We start from the raw sequence: 17,972 nt of genomic DNA on the forward strand, positions 1-17,972 counted from the left end.
TGGATACCACTTTAGGCATAAAAGACGGGTTGGTTCGTAAGGAAACTCTGTCCTGATGGAAGATGATAAAAGGCTGAACAGCCATGAGAGCCTGTAGTTCTGAAACTCTACGAGCGGAGGTGATAGCCAGAAGGAAAGCTGTTTTCCAGGACAAATATTGCAAATCTGATGAGGCAGCTGGCTCAAAGGGAGGCAAGGTCAGTTTTCCCAGAATGAAATTAAGATCCCAAGCAGGTATTGGTTGTTTCCTTGGAGGCCTTAAATTCTTAGCCCCTCTGAGGAACCGTCTTAAGAGAGGATGACAGAACAAAGGTGGATCAGTGTTGTATTCTGCAGAAATGGCTGAGGCATGGATTTTGATGGAGGAGAATGAAAGTCCACTGCTTAGCAGCTCAGCCAAATATTGTAGTATTTGAGGTAAATTCAGTTTTCCAGGATCCTGGCCCTTTTTCTCATTCCAGACACAAAACCGTTTCCATTTTGTGGAGTAAGCTTTTCTAGTTGATGGCCTTCTGGCCTCCAAAATGACATCCTGCACCTCCTTGGAGAGTAGGGCCTGTTGTGATGCTAAGGAATCTTCCATGCGGCTAGATTGAGTGTTTTTAGCTGACTGTGAAGAGTTTTGAAGCTGTGCTGAGTCAGAAGAACAGGCATTAGAGGCAGGGTCCATGGTGGGGACTGCATCAGACTCCTCAGCAGTGGGTACCAGTGCTGCCTTGGCCAGTCCGGAGCAATGAGAATCATCTTTGGTCTGTCTGCTCTGGTTTTCAATAGAAATTTGGGCAGCAGAGGAAGAGGTGGGAAGGCATAAACTGTCATTGATGTCCAACTGAGAGAGCGTCCACTCTCCAGGCCTTTGGATGGAAAATCCTTGAGCAGAATTTTGTCAATTGATGATTTTTGTGGGAGGCAAAGAGATCTATGTCTGGCCTTCCCCATTCTTGCATTATTTCTGTAAAAACTTTTGGATGCAATTTCCATTCATGTGGATCTGTCATATTCCTGCTTAGGTTGTCTGCCAGCGTGTTTTCCTTGCCTGGCAAGTACTGTGCTTGTAGTTCCATTTGTAAGTCCATGGCCATGTTCCAAAGTGACATGGCCAGTCTGCATAGGGGGTAAGAATGTGTTCCTCCCTGTTTGTTTATGTACCACATAACTGTGGTGTTGTCCGTTCTTATCAATAGTTGACCTGGTTGCAGAAAGTCCTTGAAAGCTATAATAGCATTTATTACTGCTAGCATCTCCTTTTGATTGATGTGAAGGTGCTTTTCTTTTTGGGACCATTTGCCCTGAATGCACCGATCTGTCATGTGCGCCCCCCAGGCGTAGTCCGAGGCGTCTGTTGTGATGACTTGATTTGCTTGAGGCTTGCTGAATGGAAGACCTGTGTTTGTTTGACATGCTTGAGCCCACCACAGAAATTCCTTTTGCAGACATGGAATTAGTGGTATTATTGTTTCCAAACTATGGCTGTGTTGAAACCATATGTTTTTCAGGTACCATTGTAGTTTCCTCATATGCAGCTTTGCACATGGGATTAGTAAGATGCAAGATGCCATGAATCCCAGAGCCTGCAGGATTTTCCTTGCAGTCAGCCTGGTGCAATATGCTAGTGTTCTGAAGTATTGAATTAGTTGCCCCTGCTTCTCTGGCGTGAGGTAGGCCATCTGGGTGTTTGTGTCCAAATTGGCACCCAGGAAAATTATCTTCGAGAGGGTATTAGCCTTGATTTCTTTTTGTTGACTGTGTATCCCAGAGAGTTCAACAACATTATTACATAAGCCAGATGTTTCAGAAGAATGTGCTTGCTGTCCGCTTGGATCAGGCAGTCGTCCAAATAGGGGTATATTTGTATCCCTTGAAGTCTGCAGTAGGCAATTACTGATGCCAGGCATTTCGTGAATACTCTGGGTGCAGTAGATAAGCCAAAGGGCAATGCAGAGAATTGATAATGGGTTGAACCTGCAAGAAATCTGAGGTACCTTCTGCAATTTTGTCTGATTGGGACATGCAGGTATGCCTCCTTGAGGTCCAATGTTACCAGCCAAGACTCCTTGTCCAGCATGGGAAGAAGTTGCTGTAGAGTGAGCATCTTGAATTTTGGTGCAGTAGAAATGTGTTTAGGATGGATAGGTCCAAAATAGGTCTCCAATCTTTTCCCTTCCTTGGTACCAGAAATAGCCTGGAATAAAAACCTTGACCTTGTTCGTGCGTAGGTACCTCTTGAATAGCTTTCATGTTTATGAGATCTGTAATTTGCCTTTGTGCCTCTGCCCTTTGATTGCGTGGCAGGTTTGGCATGCCTCTCATTTTTGGAAGGGTGTGAAAATGGAATTTGTAGCCTCTGTTTATAATGTCCAGGATCCATTTGTCCTTTGTGACAATATGCCAATTTTTTGAAAATAATACCAGCTTTCCTCCTAAGGGGGCTGCCATTTGAGACTTGGTTGACATGCAAAGGGGAAAGTCATTGGGTTTGCTTTCTGAAAGATTGCGAGTTATCCTCACCACCTCTTTGTCTAGGAGCTTGCCATTGTCTGCCTCTAAACGATCCTTGGGATTGTCCTCTGCCCCTCGGGCGCCTGTATCTGCCTCTTTGGGGTCTGTCCATGGCAGGAAAGGACCAGTTTTTGAAAGGCCAATTTCTACTAAAACGTGGGGGTTGTACCTATAGAAAATCTTTCACAGTTTGCATTGATTTAGCCTTTTCCTCCATTTTCCTTAATACATCCTCAGCATTAGCACCAAATAGTACATCCTTTTGAAGAGGGGCGTCTAGTAATTTATCTTTGACATGATCAGGCAAGGCTTGTTCCTTGAGCCAGGCATGCCTACGTATGACTGATCCAGTAACAGCAGCTCTACATGAGGCCTCTAGAGCATCAAAACCACATTGTAAGGTATGCTTACCCACTTGTTCTGCACTATGCATCAAATCCTGCAACTCCTTCAAGTCTGGTTGTTCAGGTTGTGACCTTTTACTTTTCAATTGTGATAACAAAAACTGTTGGTATTTTAGCATATGGAACTGACAGTTTAAGGCCCTCATGGTTAAGGTAGCCGAGGTATATACCTTTTTTCCCCACCTTTCTAAGGATCTGGAATCTCTCGAAGGTAATGGATTTTAGCAATGGAGGCCTTAACTCCCTTGGGGCCCTGTGAGATGGTTTCTGGGTCAGCAGCATGGCTTTTGTATAGAAATTGGTGTGAGTCAGGAACCCTGCAGTACCTGTCAGGCTTAACTGGAGCTGGAGGTAGAGAGTCCGGGTTAAGGCAGGCCTCCGAGTAAACATCATCTAGGATGTCCAAGACAGGAGGTATAGCCAGAGGCCTGTGCTGAGGTAGCAAGAGAAATTCCCTAAGCCTTTTCTTGGAATCTGAATAATCTTGGCCTTCCCAGTGGAAGTGTTCCCTTAAGGTATGCAAAGTTTCCCCAAATGAGTAATCCTCAGGGGGGGATACAGAAGGGATGGACTCCTCCGCATCAGAATCTTCAAAAGGGGAGTAAGAATGTTCCTGATCATCAGAGTGTTCTGAAATAATGGAGCCCTGATCAGAGGAGGGGGAATCTTCCTCCACTCTGGGCCTTTTGTCCGGTGGGGGCTGAGAACCTCTGATAAGAGTAATTAAATCCTCAGCCATTTTAAGCATCTGTTTCTTAGGCATGGGGCCTGGAGATGGGCCCTGTGTAGCTGATTTCTTAGAGTGCATGGTTGCTTTAGACTTAGTGAAAGCCTTGATGGAGAAAGAAGAGGAAGGTCTGAAGACACCTTGAGTGGAGGTGGACCTGTCCACATTCTGAGTTTCAACGCCAAGAGTGGCTTCGGTATCTGTAGTCGGGGTGTGGGCCGAGGAGCCTGCGACCTCGGGCACAGGAGACACCGTCAAAGAAGTGCCGTCGGTAGTCAGGGGCTGCGTAGGCACCTCGCTGAGAACCGGAGCACGTGTAGTCGGCTTTGGCGTGGTGTCGGTAGAGGCCACGGACCTCGTGTGTCGGTCCTTATCTTTGCGTTTTTTAGACAAAACTGGAGTCGGAGTATCCGACGACATAATATAGTTAAATGCTTTCCCAAAATAATGCTGGGCGAACTCCGCCCGACGCTTAATGGTGCGTTTGTTGAATGTAGCACAAAAACAACAGACCGAGACGTCGTGGTCTGGGCCTAAACAAGGTATACAGAGGGAATGGAAATCCTTATGCGGTATTTGCTTCCCACAAGAAATACAATTATTAACTTTGTCTGACATCGGTCTGAGGCAAGAAAAGTTTCAACGGGTACTTAGCTTTTAAGAAGACTTCGGTTTCCAAATTTTCGTAATCTCAGGAGCTGGCCGACCGGCACTTGCAAACTGCTTCTGCTTCGGGCACCACGCGGCAAGAAAGACTGAAGAAAATGGCATTGGTTGGTTCCTTTATACCCCTGTCGCACTGACGTCAGGGAAGTAGCGACGACAACCGACGCCGGACCTAGACTTTGGAATTCGGCCGACCGAGGACCCGCCTGACGGCAGGAGAACCCATCAGTTATGACTGCAGCTGTATGCACGATTAACACCTCTCGGAGCCTTTTCTTAGAATCAGAGTAGTCCTGGCCTTCCCAGTGGAAATGTTCCCTCATGGTATGTAAAGTTTCCCCAAAGGAGTAGTCTTCAGGGGGAGATGCTGAGGGAATAGAGTCTTCAGCATCAGAGTCTTCATAAGGGGGAAAAGCGTAATCTTGTTCCTCAGAGGAATCTGAGGAAACTGAAACCTGGTCAGAGGAAGCATAATCCTCCTCTTGTCTTGGTCTTTTATCTGGAGGGGGATGGGAACCCCTGATTAGGGTAATCAAATCTTCAGCCATCTTAAGCATCTGTTTCTTAGACATGGGGCCTTGAACTGGAGACTGATGTGCAGTCTTTTTAGGTTTTAATGGAGTTTTAAGCTTAGCATAAGATTTAATGGGGAGTGTAGTCGGTCTGAAGACACCTTCTGCAACCGAAGGTGTTTCTACTGCATCGGGATTCTCCTTCTGCTCCAGTGTTGGGAGGGCCTAATGAAGATGGCTGCGACGGCCTAGTACACTCCGGTTGAAAATCCGCAGCTGTCTGGGGTTCCAATTGTGCAGTCGTCAGGGGCTGCGTAGGCACCTCACTGAAAACCAGAGAACTGGCGAAAGGCCCAGCAGAGGCTTCGGAGTCTGGCTTGGTCCTAAGCTGCCTGTCCTTATCCTTGCGTTTTTTATGCATACCGGTTGTCGGCTGCGCCGACGGCATGATATAATTCAATTTCCTACCAAAATAATGTTGTGCGAAGTCAAAACGACGTTTGATAGTTCGTTTATTAAACCTAGCACAAAACCGACAACCTGTGACGTTGTGGTCTGGGCCTAGGCAAGGAATACAAAAAGAATGGAAGTCCTTATGAGGTATTTGCCTCCCACAAGAAATGCAATTGTTAACTTTTTCTGACATCGGACTTGAGGCAAGAAAAGGTTCCCCAACGGGGTACTTAGCTTTATTGAAGACTTCGGACTGAAATTTGATTAGAAAATCTCAGGTGTCGGCCGACCGGCACTTGTGAACTGCTTCTGCTTCAGGCACCGCGCGGCAAGAAAGACTGAAGAAAATGGCATTGGATGCCTCTTATATACCCCTAGTGCACTGACATCAGGGAAGAAGCGACAGCAACAGACGCCGGACCAAGACTTTGGAACTCCGGCTGACTGCAGGACCGCCTGACGGCAGGATAACCCAAGTGTGATGACTACAGCAGGGTAAATAACACGATGAACATCAGAAAATTTAGAAAAACTTACAATCAGAATCACCCTGATAGCTGGAGCTATAGAGACATGATGTTTTACAAATCGTGGCAAATGAGATCTGGGGATGGAAGGCAGTGGAGGTGTTATGGGTAAGGGGAGGAGACTGGTGCTAGGAGTTGATGGCAGTAATTTTTGCCGGCTCGGATCCAATATGGATCCGTATCTCACAGGTTGAAAACCAAACAAAGTAAACTACTTCAGATCTCAAAATTCAGATTACTTCATACATCTGCTCAGAATTATTAATTCCTCATTATGTTACCCCTGAATTTATATATACCAGCTCCAAGGATGCACAATACTGGAGGAAGATAAAAACTTTGCAATTAGAAAAAAATGGGTTCTGCCACAGTTCATCTACCTTTGTATGTTTGTTGAAAGAGAATTCTGTGAAGACTGTATCCTGTACTATGGATACATGAAGAGATACTAGAACAATAACTGTAGATATGTTAATCACAGCTTATTTACTAATGGTATATGAAGAACAGTTGTAAAAAAACAGATATTCTTTACGTAAATCTAAAATCATCCAAGGAAAAATAAAAAGTAAAACAATTCTAGAAAGGTTCGATTCTCGGCTGGAGCGCCTTGTGTGTGGAGTCTGCATGTCCTCCCCACGGTCGAGTGGCATTCGAAAGACATGCGTGAATGGGCATGCCTTCGTTGAAGGCTGGGTGTCGGGCTGGCACCTCAGCAATGTAAAAATCTACTGCCAATCATTAGCGGACAGGAGTTCCGCCGTGGCGACCCCTAACCGGGAAAAGCCGAAAGAAGAACAACTGAATTTGATGTAACAATTAGTCACAGAAGGATGCTATACTGAAAGGCTGGTGTATGAAAAACATAACAAGGAAAGAAATTTGGTCGTATTTTTCTTGCAGCAACTAAATAAGCAGGAACTTTGATTTTCTATTTTTCCAGGAAAAATAATGATAAATCTCAAATATTGAACTAAGTAAACACATTTTTCATTGAATTCAGCAATTCAGAGCACTCATTCACCACAACCTGTATTTCTTCTAATATTACTTTTAATATCTTATTTATTAACTGTTCTATACACAAATATTTATATGGACCTACTTCTAATACTCGAATGGCCATATAATTGAATTTAATTTTCGTAAGATGAAAATCGTGAAAATGAAATATGGGAATGGCGAATTTCCCAAGGCAAGTAAACACTTGCTGAAACTTCAATTCGCCATTCGGGTATTTCATTTCGCAATTTTTGTCTCGTGAAAATGAAATTCGATGATATGGCCATTCGAGTATTAGAAGGGGAACTATATATATATATATATATATATATATATATATATATATATATATATATATATATATACATATATATATATATATATACACAAGTCCCTATTAAATGAACGAAAGTTACAAATCCTGAACACTCACATGAGCAAAAATGCGCAACTCGAAGTTGCTTTTTTTTCCATCGCAGTACAGTGAAGATCGGGATATTTGCCCTTTCATCACTGTATTGCGATCTCAGAGTTGGAATATATATTTAGCGGGAGGGGGCAGCACCCCACAATAACCTTTTCGAGTTGCAGCATTCGGAATTTGTAACTTTCATTCATTTAATAGGGACCATATATATATATATATATATATATATATATATATATATATATATATATGCGTGCGCACAAATCTGAGTATTTTTGTTTTGCAGGCCCTTGTCAGGTATATCAAACATCCCTTGACTCAAGGATACAGAATACGAGAAACAAAGTGCGGTTGTGCAAAATGAAATTGCCATAACATTAGATGTTTGAATGATCACTGCTGCAGTAGCAGTAGTTATGTGGATTATATCCTACCAAGGATATAACAGTCATTCACCTTCCAAAGCTTCAGGGCATCTTCTACATGCCCACATTGTCAATATGAAGAACATCTGCAACTTTGATTAGTGTGTTAAACGTCCACATTTGCAGGTGATTATATTCCAGGTTACTTAAAATAAACGGACAGAATAACTGCAACTTTGACTAGCTATTAAAGTCTATATCCTTCAGGCAGGGGATGTCTGATGTCATATTTGACAAGGTTCTGCAACACAAAAGTCAGATATTCAGACTTCTACTCAAGTAGGAGTCCAGATGGATTTTGCCCAACCCATTCTATTTACAATCCAATTTGCAATTAGAAAGAACCACACTCAAATACTGAAGAATCTCATAAGAAAGCAAATGCTATGATGAATTTTTTTTTTTTTTTGGAAAGTGGTATAGCTGCAGTGCACAGAAAGAGTCTCCAACCCCAGCAAAAGTTTGAAAAGCAAATTACCTACTTTTCTTTACTACAGCATGGAAATCAGTTTGAACCTAAAGAAAATGTTGGAGACGAATGCTATCATGTCAGAAACTGCATATCAATGTGTGTGTATCTACCTTTAAGAAGCTATACAAGGGCTTGCACAAATGTATAACTACTGAGCATGTGCAAGCTAGACTGCCATTTTGTAGTAAGCTGTTGAGATGTAAGAATGTATGTATGTAAGGTTTGTCAGCCAATTTGTTCGTATTTTATGATGCTACTATCCATCCTGATTTGTTTCTATGTATTAAAGCATCTAAACAAAATACCCCGCCTGCTTGTCATCTGTGTGTGAGAGAGAGAGAGAGAAATGAGTAACAAACTTCTGAAATTTAGCAGATTTACAGGTTGGGCACAAAGGTGGTGCTGCGATAGCATTGTCGCCTCACAGTTAGACATTGCCCATTCGATTCTCAGAGCATCTTCTGTGTAGTGACATGCATGAATGGGCGTTCCTTCATTGAAGGTTGTGCATTAGGCCCAGCAAGCCAGTACGTAAAAATCTACTGCCAATCATTAGCGGACCGGAGTTCCGCTGTGGCGACCCCTAACCGGGAAAAGCCGAAAGACACAAACAAACAGGTTGGGCACAAAGAATGCAGAAGCCATTGGAAAAGTTAAAATACTAAAGCTGAATTAGATGGTAAAGCAGTGGTAACAATATTCTACATTGTTCTTAAGGATGACAGAAAAGCTGTATAGAAGAAATTGTGACATTTGTAAAAGGGAAACCAAATACACGTGCCTAACCTCTGTTGATTTGGGAAAAATGGGATTTGATGAATTCTATTAGTTGAATCTATGTTAATACCCTACTGAGGCTGAGGTTTTAAAATCGCAGAACTTTGGGAAAAGATGTTCTCCCCTTACTCCAAAGCTTAGCCATTGTAGCATAGCATTAATGTACTGATAGAGGTGTGAGGTGGAGACACTCACAAGTAAAACTGCCATTTCATTATGTTAATTTTATTTCAACAATGATTTTCCGTCAGACTACACAAATAACAGTCAGTAGTTATGAATTTAAGACAAATACATCTATGTTGAAACTCTAGGGAGATGAAAAGCCAATACAGTCAGAAAAAATACAGTCTTTGAGAACTGTGATAACAGCTGTAAAGAGAGGCAGAAAGAGAATCCTGAAGCCAAATCTCAAAGTAAAGTTGCATAGTAAGAGACCAATGGGAAAAACAGAAAAAAATGGACTTTTAGAATCTTTCTAAGATGTGAAAAGTTTAATTCATTAAAATGTCTTTAAATTACATGGATATGAAAGGCCCATTACTTGCAGTTTTACTTGTACAAACTTGCAGTTTTAAAAGTATCGTTTTTCATTTTTTCTGTACCTAATTGTGTGTTTCACTGAATAGTGTGTGTGCTGCATCCCTCTCTGCTATAAAAGGGGGAGGTGGTCTTCTCACTTCTTATCTGACATTTAACTGTTAGCCTAGCGGGATTCCTTTGTACTTTAAGTGCTAGCCACAAAGTTTGAGAAATCATTTTATGCTCAACGTCTGAGAGACTTGCTTGGCTACAATCACCAGCATTAGAAGCTGAAGTTAAGTACAAACTTGCAGTTTTAAAAGTACCGTTTTTCAGTTTTTCTGTACCTAATTGTGTGTTTCATTGAATAGTGTCTGGGCTGTGTCTCTCTCTACAGTTTGTTCCTAGCCACCCTCCCTGTTCTTGTTCTGGTGTTAGTGTTGGTGGCTCTGGAATTGCCCACCCCTCCTGTAAGTCTGTATTTGACCACTCATCCTGAGTCCATCTCATTTGTTCACTTAACCGAATAGTGTGAGATCATATTCTGAGTCTAGTGTTCACTCTACTTAATATAGAGAGAAGATTTAAGAAGGCCAACCCACTTAGGTTCTTCCTTCCTCTCTCCTTGCACTTTACTAACAAAAAAAATGTTGCACTTTATTCATCTGCTTTTACTTTATTTGTGTTTCCTCCTACTTTATTTTGCTTTTGCCTCTTCTTAAAAGTACTCAATTTTATTTATTCTGCTGCATGTATTACTGCTTGGTAGTAGCCTGATTAAATTGTAATTTATTCTAAATCTTTTGGTTTAAGCACTTGGGCTTCATACCGGTTGTTTTACATTAAGAAGGTTTGTGGTCTGCACTGTTATGGCAGGACAGGTAGCTTACATCCTTTTAAGCTGGGAATTGCTGATTGAAGGCTCAGTGTCTGCTATTCGAAAAGTTTATTAGTTCTGGTTTAAGAACTTGAGCTTCAGGCCAGTTATTCTACATTAAGGTGGTTTGTGTGGCCTGCACTCTTGTGGGAGGAGAGGCTGGATTCTGCCCTTCTGAGCTGGGAATTTCTGGTCACAGGCTTATTATGCCTGCTTATTTGAACGGTTTCTTTCTGAAATTGGTATGCCTTGTTGCTGTAGCATAGGACAAGGTTCAGGCCTGGTGAATCTAGCTTTGTTTGTATAACTTGAGCACTGATCCAGGCCATATTTTTTTAGAGAAGGTTTCCCTGCACCCTAGTAGCAGGAAGTGTGCAGTTAGAACTTGTCTGATTGAAGACTGCTGGAACAGGGCTCAGTTTTGAGCGTTTTTCTGGTTAGTTGGGTAACTTGTTTAAATCAGTTTGTTCGTTTTCTATTGTTTTATATATATAAAAAATAATTGCACTTTATTCATCTGCTTTTACTGTATTTGTGTTTCTTCCTACTTTATTATTTTATTATTTTATTTTTATTTTTATTTTATTTTACATTTGTTAACCGGGCTAGTCTGGCTGGATACATTGTCCATTTTCAGCAGAGGCCCGAGGAGAAAAGCTCCATTAACAGACTAGTAAATTACAATAAAAAGAACAACAATCAAAATCACAATCAACACAGAACCAATCATACAAAAAATGTAAACATACAAGCAAATAAAGGACAAAGTTGTTATTGGTGTAGTGAAATGCAGAGGTATTATAACAAGAAAAAAAAAACAAAGGAGAGGCAACATTATTTAGTAGAAATTGCTATAATAAGACTGACTCGTAAGGGAGAAGAATTGAAATAAACTGACAGATAGAGAGTCAAATGAACTTTACACTATTTACAATTTAGAATAGAACAACTTTTGCCAGAGCACTAGTATAGGAGCGAGATAAGCATAGAAGAGATTTGCATAAAGCTAGAAAAAGAAGAGATGACAAATTGTGTAGTTATAGCATATAGTAGGAGCAAAAAGTGAAAGAAAGTACTGCAGGTGGGTCAGGGTAGGGAATAATCAAAGGTTGAGAACAACCAGTAGGAGTGAAAAAAAAGGGGGAACTAGAAATAGGGGAATATTTTGCTGAGCTCAGTCAGGATTAGAGCATGGGCATAGCCAGTGGGTTTGTAAGTGGTTTCTTATTTGTTTTTTGAAAAGGTGAGATGAGCCTAGGGTGGTCAGGTGTATGGGAAGTTTGTTCCAATATGATCCTACAGTGTTGGCAAATAAGGAGTCACCTGCTTTATTGTGGGATTTGAGAGTAGTTACTAGAAGCTTACTGGCTGAGCGAAGGGAAGTGAGATTTTTATATGGGGTGATGAGGTTATTAAGTATGGGTGTGTTGGATGGGTAATGTAGAATTTTATAAGTGATGACTAATTGTTGTAGAAGTATTATGTTCTGAAGTTCTAGCCAATTGAGTTTTTTTAGATTGAGACAGTGATGAGTACGGAAAGAGGAACCTGTGGCAAACCTGGCAATACTATGGTATGCTGTGTTAAGTTTTTGAAGGTTAGCTCTTGAAAGGTTGATAAAAGATGGAGAGGCATACAATAGTGTGGAGATGAGGTGAGTTTGGGTGAGAGACACTCGGGTAGTGGCAGTAAGAAAAGGCTTTAGTCTGTAGAGGGCACCTATTTTTTTATTAACAGTCTTGATGGTAAGATCAATGTGGTAGTCAAAGCTTAGCTGATTGTCTATAGTAACGCCTAGTAGTTTAGTGGAACAGTCAGGTTTGATGATAGTGCCATTACAGGACATAATGGAAAATGAGATTGGGGCAGATTTAAGGGTGGGGGTGAAAAGTAGTAATTTAGTTTTTTTGGGATTAAGGAGGAGACAGATGTGTTGGAACCATTTTTCTGCTGCTGTAAAGACTTTTTGGGTGGAGGAGTTGAGTTCTTCTGGAGATAAAGCAGAGCAGATGAGATTAGAATCATCAGCATACTGTATACAAGTGGTTGTAGGAAGTGAAGTTGGTAGGTTATTAATAAAAATGGAGAAAAGGAGGGGGCCTAAGATGGAACCTTGTGGGACACCAATAGTGATAGGGAGCTGAGAGGATAGATGGCTGTCCCAGAGGACTGCTTGTTTTCTATCTTTCAAGTAGGAGTCAAACCACTGTAGTACAGATGGATCAAGTGAGAGGGATTTTAAAGTATCTAGGAGAAGTTGATGGTTCACCATGTCGAAAGCTTTTGAGAGGTCAAGGAATAGTGCAGAGGAGTAGAGGTTGTTATTGCGTTTTTTGTTGATCACGTCTTACTAAGGGCATTGACTACAACTCTGAGCTGAGATGTATAACAATAAGCATCCTTCTTTTCTGTGCTTTTAAAGTGTTTTTTTATTGTATCTGCTTTATTTTCTGAAATATATATATATATATATATATATATATATATATATATATATATATATATACACACATACATACTGTTTCCCACCTTTCTAAGCTAGTATAGTCCAGTTTTCAGGTTAGTGATGAATTCAGGGCTGTGTTATAAATCTCTGTGTTTGCCCATATCTTACTTGGATAGAAAGAAGTTTCTCTGTTCACCTGTGAGAGAGGGGAGGGAGCTTTGAGAAGCCTATCTGTCCCTGGAGGAGTGGTTTCAGCACAGAAATTAGTAGTTTATTGGCCATTTTGGACTAATTTCTATCTCTTTCATTTCCCTGCTATAAAAACTGCATTTGCCCGGTTTTGCGCGCTGAGCAGCACCGGTTAGCTAAGGTATAAATATTCCCGGCTCCACAAAGTCTCCTCTTCAATTTTTCCCTTGGAACTAGACAAACTTTCAACTTAAGCACTCAAGCCATTGATTTCTCAGCCCGGCACTTGCTCAAAACTCATAGCAAGCACTTATAAACCCTAGCACTAGACCCCCCTATACTGTACAGAAGGACAAGGATCTCTAGTTGACCTTACCAGCTAGTCAGTAACCAGCTAGTCAGTAAAACAGTTCACTGTACCTATCCAAGCATGTACAAAGGGCAGTTTCAGGTGTACTCTCCAGTCCAACTTGTGATTCTGGGCATTTTGAGGCAATGTTACAACTGCCTCATGTACACAGTCAACCCTCTCCTCCTACCACCAAACACTAATACATGTGAGAGATGCAATTATACAGCCAAACTGGAGGCTAAGCTCTCTCAACCCAAGACTGGATCAGACAAGTCAAGAGGAGAAGGGAAATACTGGCATCACACCACCAGTCTCACATAGACCCATTAAACCAGCACTGGCAAAAAACACACATAAATACACGAAAACATACTCAGAAGCTCTAAATAAAAATCTGCAAAAGCAACAGAGACTTCCAAAGCAGACATCCAAGCAACCTCCACCCCCCCCAACACAAACCATGAAACACATACTTCACAAAACCAGCGTACCACACAATCACAGCCCTTAAGGCAAAATAACATACTCAACCATACTAGTAATAGGTGACTCTATAGTCAGGCACACTGACGTCCCACTCACTAGGCTGAATAAGGAGAAGATTACTGTTAGCTGCCTGTCGGGTGCCAGGATCCGCCACATAACACAAGCACTCAGGCCACTCCAGAACAAGTACAAATACGACTCTGTCATTGTCCGTGTTGGTGTGAATGACCTGAGCCGTACCTCCCTGAACTACATGAAGAGAGACTTGGAAGAGCTCTCTGATCACGTAGCCCAGGCCGGTATGACCCTGACCCGGAGTAGCATCCAGCCCTCACCAAGGATGATACAATGGTATAAAGAAAAAATTATCAATTTCAACAATTGGCTAAGTTTCTGGTGTTATTCAAAGTGAATCCAGTGTCTGTCCGCCTGGGATGACATGCTTGACAAGCCACACTGTTTTGCTAGAGACGGCTTGCACCTGTCACCTTTAGGCTTTCGAATACTGGCCAAGGTTCTTGCCACCCCCATAGTGCCTTTTTTAGGCAAAGCTCAAAAGACAAACCCCACTGCCGTAAACAGCACAAGTAACAAAAATCTGAGGGTAATGCTACTCAATGCCAGAAGTCTAAACCTCAAAATGCACGCACTTGAGGCACTCCTCAGTATGGAAAAAATCGATATATGTGCAGTAACAGAAACCTGGTTTAAGGCTCCAGAGAGCACCCCAGCACTACCAGGCTACAACTCATACCATACATTTCGGCCACAGAACCTGGACCGAAATACAAAAGGCGGGGGAATATCCATATTCATCAAGGATACCCACACCTCCAGGTTAGTGGCACAGCATGATGCTTCAGAGATTATCCACATGCAACTGACAATGGGCAAAACTGCAATTCAAATTGTAGCTTGCTACAGAACACCCACAATGTCCCAGGACCCCCATTCCGCGTTTCTGGAAACACTGGGAAACATAAATGTCCTACCAAACACCCTAATATTGGGTGATTTCAACTACCCAAACATTAACATGGAGAACTACTCAAGTACTAACTCCCTTGCCTAACATTTCCTAGAATTTATAAACTCAAACACCCTGGATCAACTGGTCAACACTCCCACCAGAGGTAACAACATATTGGACCTGGTCATCACCAACATGGGCGACCAGTGTTCCACACCGGAGGTCAACCCCTCGCTGGTTAGATCTGACCATAAACAAATCACTTTGGATATCCACACCCCCCCCCCCGGACAAGGAAACCACCGTGAAAAATGTTTCAAAAGCAAACTTCACATTACTTAAGACCAAGGTGGAAAGTTTCAAAGCCCCCACGCTAAAGGATAATGCTGTCCAAGCTGCAAAATCCTTTACTAATGCATTCTACCGGCACCTACAAGAATGCATGGATCGTGCTATCCCAAGCAAAACCAAGACTCGCTCCTCCAAGAAAAGAAAATCAGTCTGGTGGACCCCTGTCATAAGCTATACAATAGGAGGAGGAAATTAGTACAGAAGAGAGTAAAATCCCAAGAAAGGAAGACATCCCTGATCAGTATCAGCAAGAACCTACGATCCCTCATAAAATTGTCCAAGGCGAGCTTCGAAAGAAAAATTGCCAAGGACTCCAAAGATAACCACAAGGCATTCTTTAGCTATGTCAGGAATCTAAGTGGCAATGCTCAGATCTGCTCAGAGTTAATGCAGAATAGTACAAATTACACTGAACCAACCAATATTGCCAACATCCTGGCAGACAGGTTCAGTGCAAACTTCACCCCCAAAAGGGCCCATAACCATACCAGAAGAATGTACAGCCCCTGAAATCACAGACACTCAGGTTAAAACAGCCCTCTCCAAAGCCAAAAACACAGCATCAGTGGGACCAGATGCTGTTCCCAGGCTGCATCCTACACAAGCTCAAAGACAAACTAACCCCTCACCAAAACACACTGTTTAAACTCTGCCTCTCCTCTGGCTACGTACCCATAGAGTGGCTCACAGCAACGGTTATTCCGCTCCACAAAGGTGGAGCTACAAAAGACCCCAGGAACTATCACCCTATAAGCCTGACTAGCTTAGTCTGCAAGGCTATGGAGCGCATCATCATGGAACTCATTAACAGAGACATTGTGAACCTCCAAACACGGGACCCTACCCAGTTTGGCTTTGTTAAGGGCAGATCATGCCTCCTAAACCTGGTGGACTTCTTTGGGACAGTTACCAAGGCTATAGACGAGGGAAAGGTGGTGCACACAGCATACCTAGACCTCACAAAGGCCTTTGGCACCATTCCCCATTCTGGTATTATAGACAAGATCACCAGCTTGAACATAAACAACTTTATGTCACAAGATGGGTTGCCAGTTGGCTCACGGACAGAACCCACATGGTGACAGTTGCGGGAGCTAGGTCTGACTCTAAACCGGTTACAACTGGCATTCCCCAAGGCTCAGTCCTAGGACCCCCTCCTGTTCGGCATATACTTCTAAGAGGTACAGGGATGCACAGGGGGACTATGGCTGACCAAGTTCGTAGACAACTGCAAATTAGGGGCTATAACTGACTCTCCGGCTGACACAGACATCCTCCAAAAGGGTCTCACTGAGACGGATATCTGGTGTCAAAATCATGGCCTCAAGCTAAATGCCAAAAAGTGCAAAGTCATCCCCTTTGGAAAAAACAAAGTACACACAAACTACCACATAGGTGGTAGCCCCCTAAATATGGAAAACATAATAAGGGAGCTGGGGACCCAAGTAGTTAGTAATCTCTCCTTTGATAATCACATTGCCAAAGTGGTTAGAAAATCCTTCTATGTGGCCCACCTAATCACAAAAGAGTTTGCATCCAGATCAAAAGAGGTCATTGTGCCCCTCTACTCATCACTCATCAGACCCATCATAGAGTACACAATGCCCCATTTGAGATGTACCTTACAAGACACCTGCAACAGCTGGAAAGACCACAGAAGTACCTCACCAAGAGGATCACTGGCCTCAAACAGATGCCCTATGCAGCTCAACTGAAGAAACTCCAGCTGTACTCGGTTGCATACCGCCTACCCAGAGGTGATCTCTGCCTGACGTACAAGGCCATGTCCAACCCAGAATTGATGGACATGCTCCACCTAAAGAAAACCTTATCCCCTCGAGCCACACGCTCTAGGGATCTAAACCTCACCACAACAATAAATAGGATGTGCTGGAGGGATAGATTCCTGTCCCAGAGACTTCCCATGCTTTGGAACAAGATTCCAGTCTACATTAGACAGAGCTTCTTGCTAACACTCTTCAAGAGAAACCTTGATGAGTGGATGGGAAATAAGAAGTTATGTACTCACCACAACGTTCCATCTGAGTAGGAAACTTCATTTGTCTGCAACCTTTGGGTATCGGATCCGATCTCGGATCCGAACTGGCAACTTGTTTCACAGCTATAAGATCCGAGCTCCTCCCCTCACCCATAATCCCCTGCCAACCCTGACTAACCTCAGATCAAGTTTGCCCTCCTACAAATAGCTAAAAGGCTAAATACGTCCCGAATGGGACTAGAAGAAGGACATCCAGGAACTAAATTCTGAAGGTCAGGGGGAAGGAGGGGGGGATGGTTGCAGACAAATGAAGTTTCCTACTCAGATGGAACGTTATGGTGAGTACATAACTTCTTAATCTGAAGTAGGTACTTCATTTGTCAGCAACCTTTGGGACAGAGTCCTCAGCTACCTGGAACTTGGGCGGCCATCATGGAAGGATATTCCGGAGCACTGTGGAGCCAAAAGATGCTCTCCCTCTGGAGATAACGTCCAGCTTATAATGGTTGATAAAGGTATGAGATGAGGCCCAAGTGGCTGCGGAGCAAATATCATCTAAAGACACTCTAGACCTAAAGGCAGCAGAGGTAGATATAGAGCAAGTAGAATGTGCACGAACTCCCTGAGGTGCGGGCCTCCCAGAACTTTCATAGGCCAATAGAATACACTGTGAGATCCATCGTGATAAAGTGACCTTAGAGACAGGTTTACCTAAGTTAAATTTGGCAAAGGAGATGAACAACTGGTCGGATTGTCTATGACCAGCAGTCCTGTCAATGTAGAAGCGCAGTTGTCTATGCACATCTAACGAATGCAGTTTGTATTCTCCTTTGTTCTGATACTTAGGAAAGAAGACTGGCAGGTTAATGGATTGGTTGATATTAGCCTC

This window comes from Protopterus annectens, chromosome 6.part0 (assembly GCF_019279795.1).
Source record: "Protopterus annectens isolate FY-2018-M chromosome 6.part0, PAN1.0, whole genome shotgun sequence".
Taxonomy (NCBI): domain Eukaryota; kingdom Metazoa; phylum Chordata; order Ceratodontiformes; family Protopteridae; genus Protopterus; species Protopterus annectens.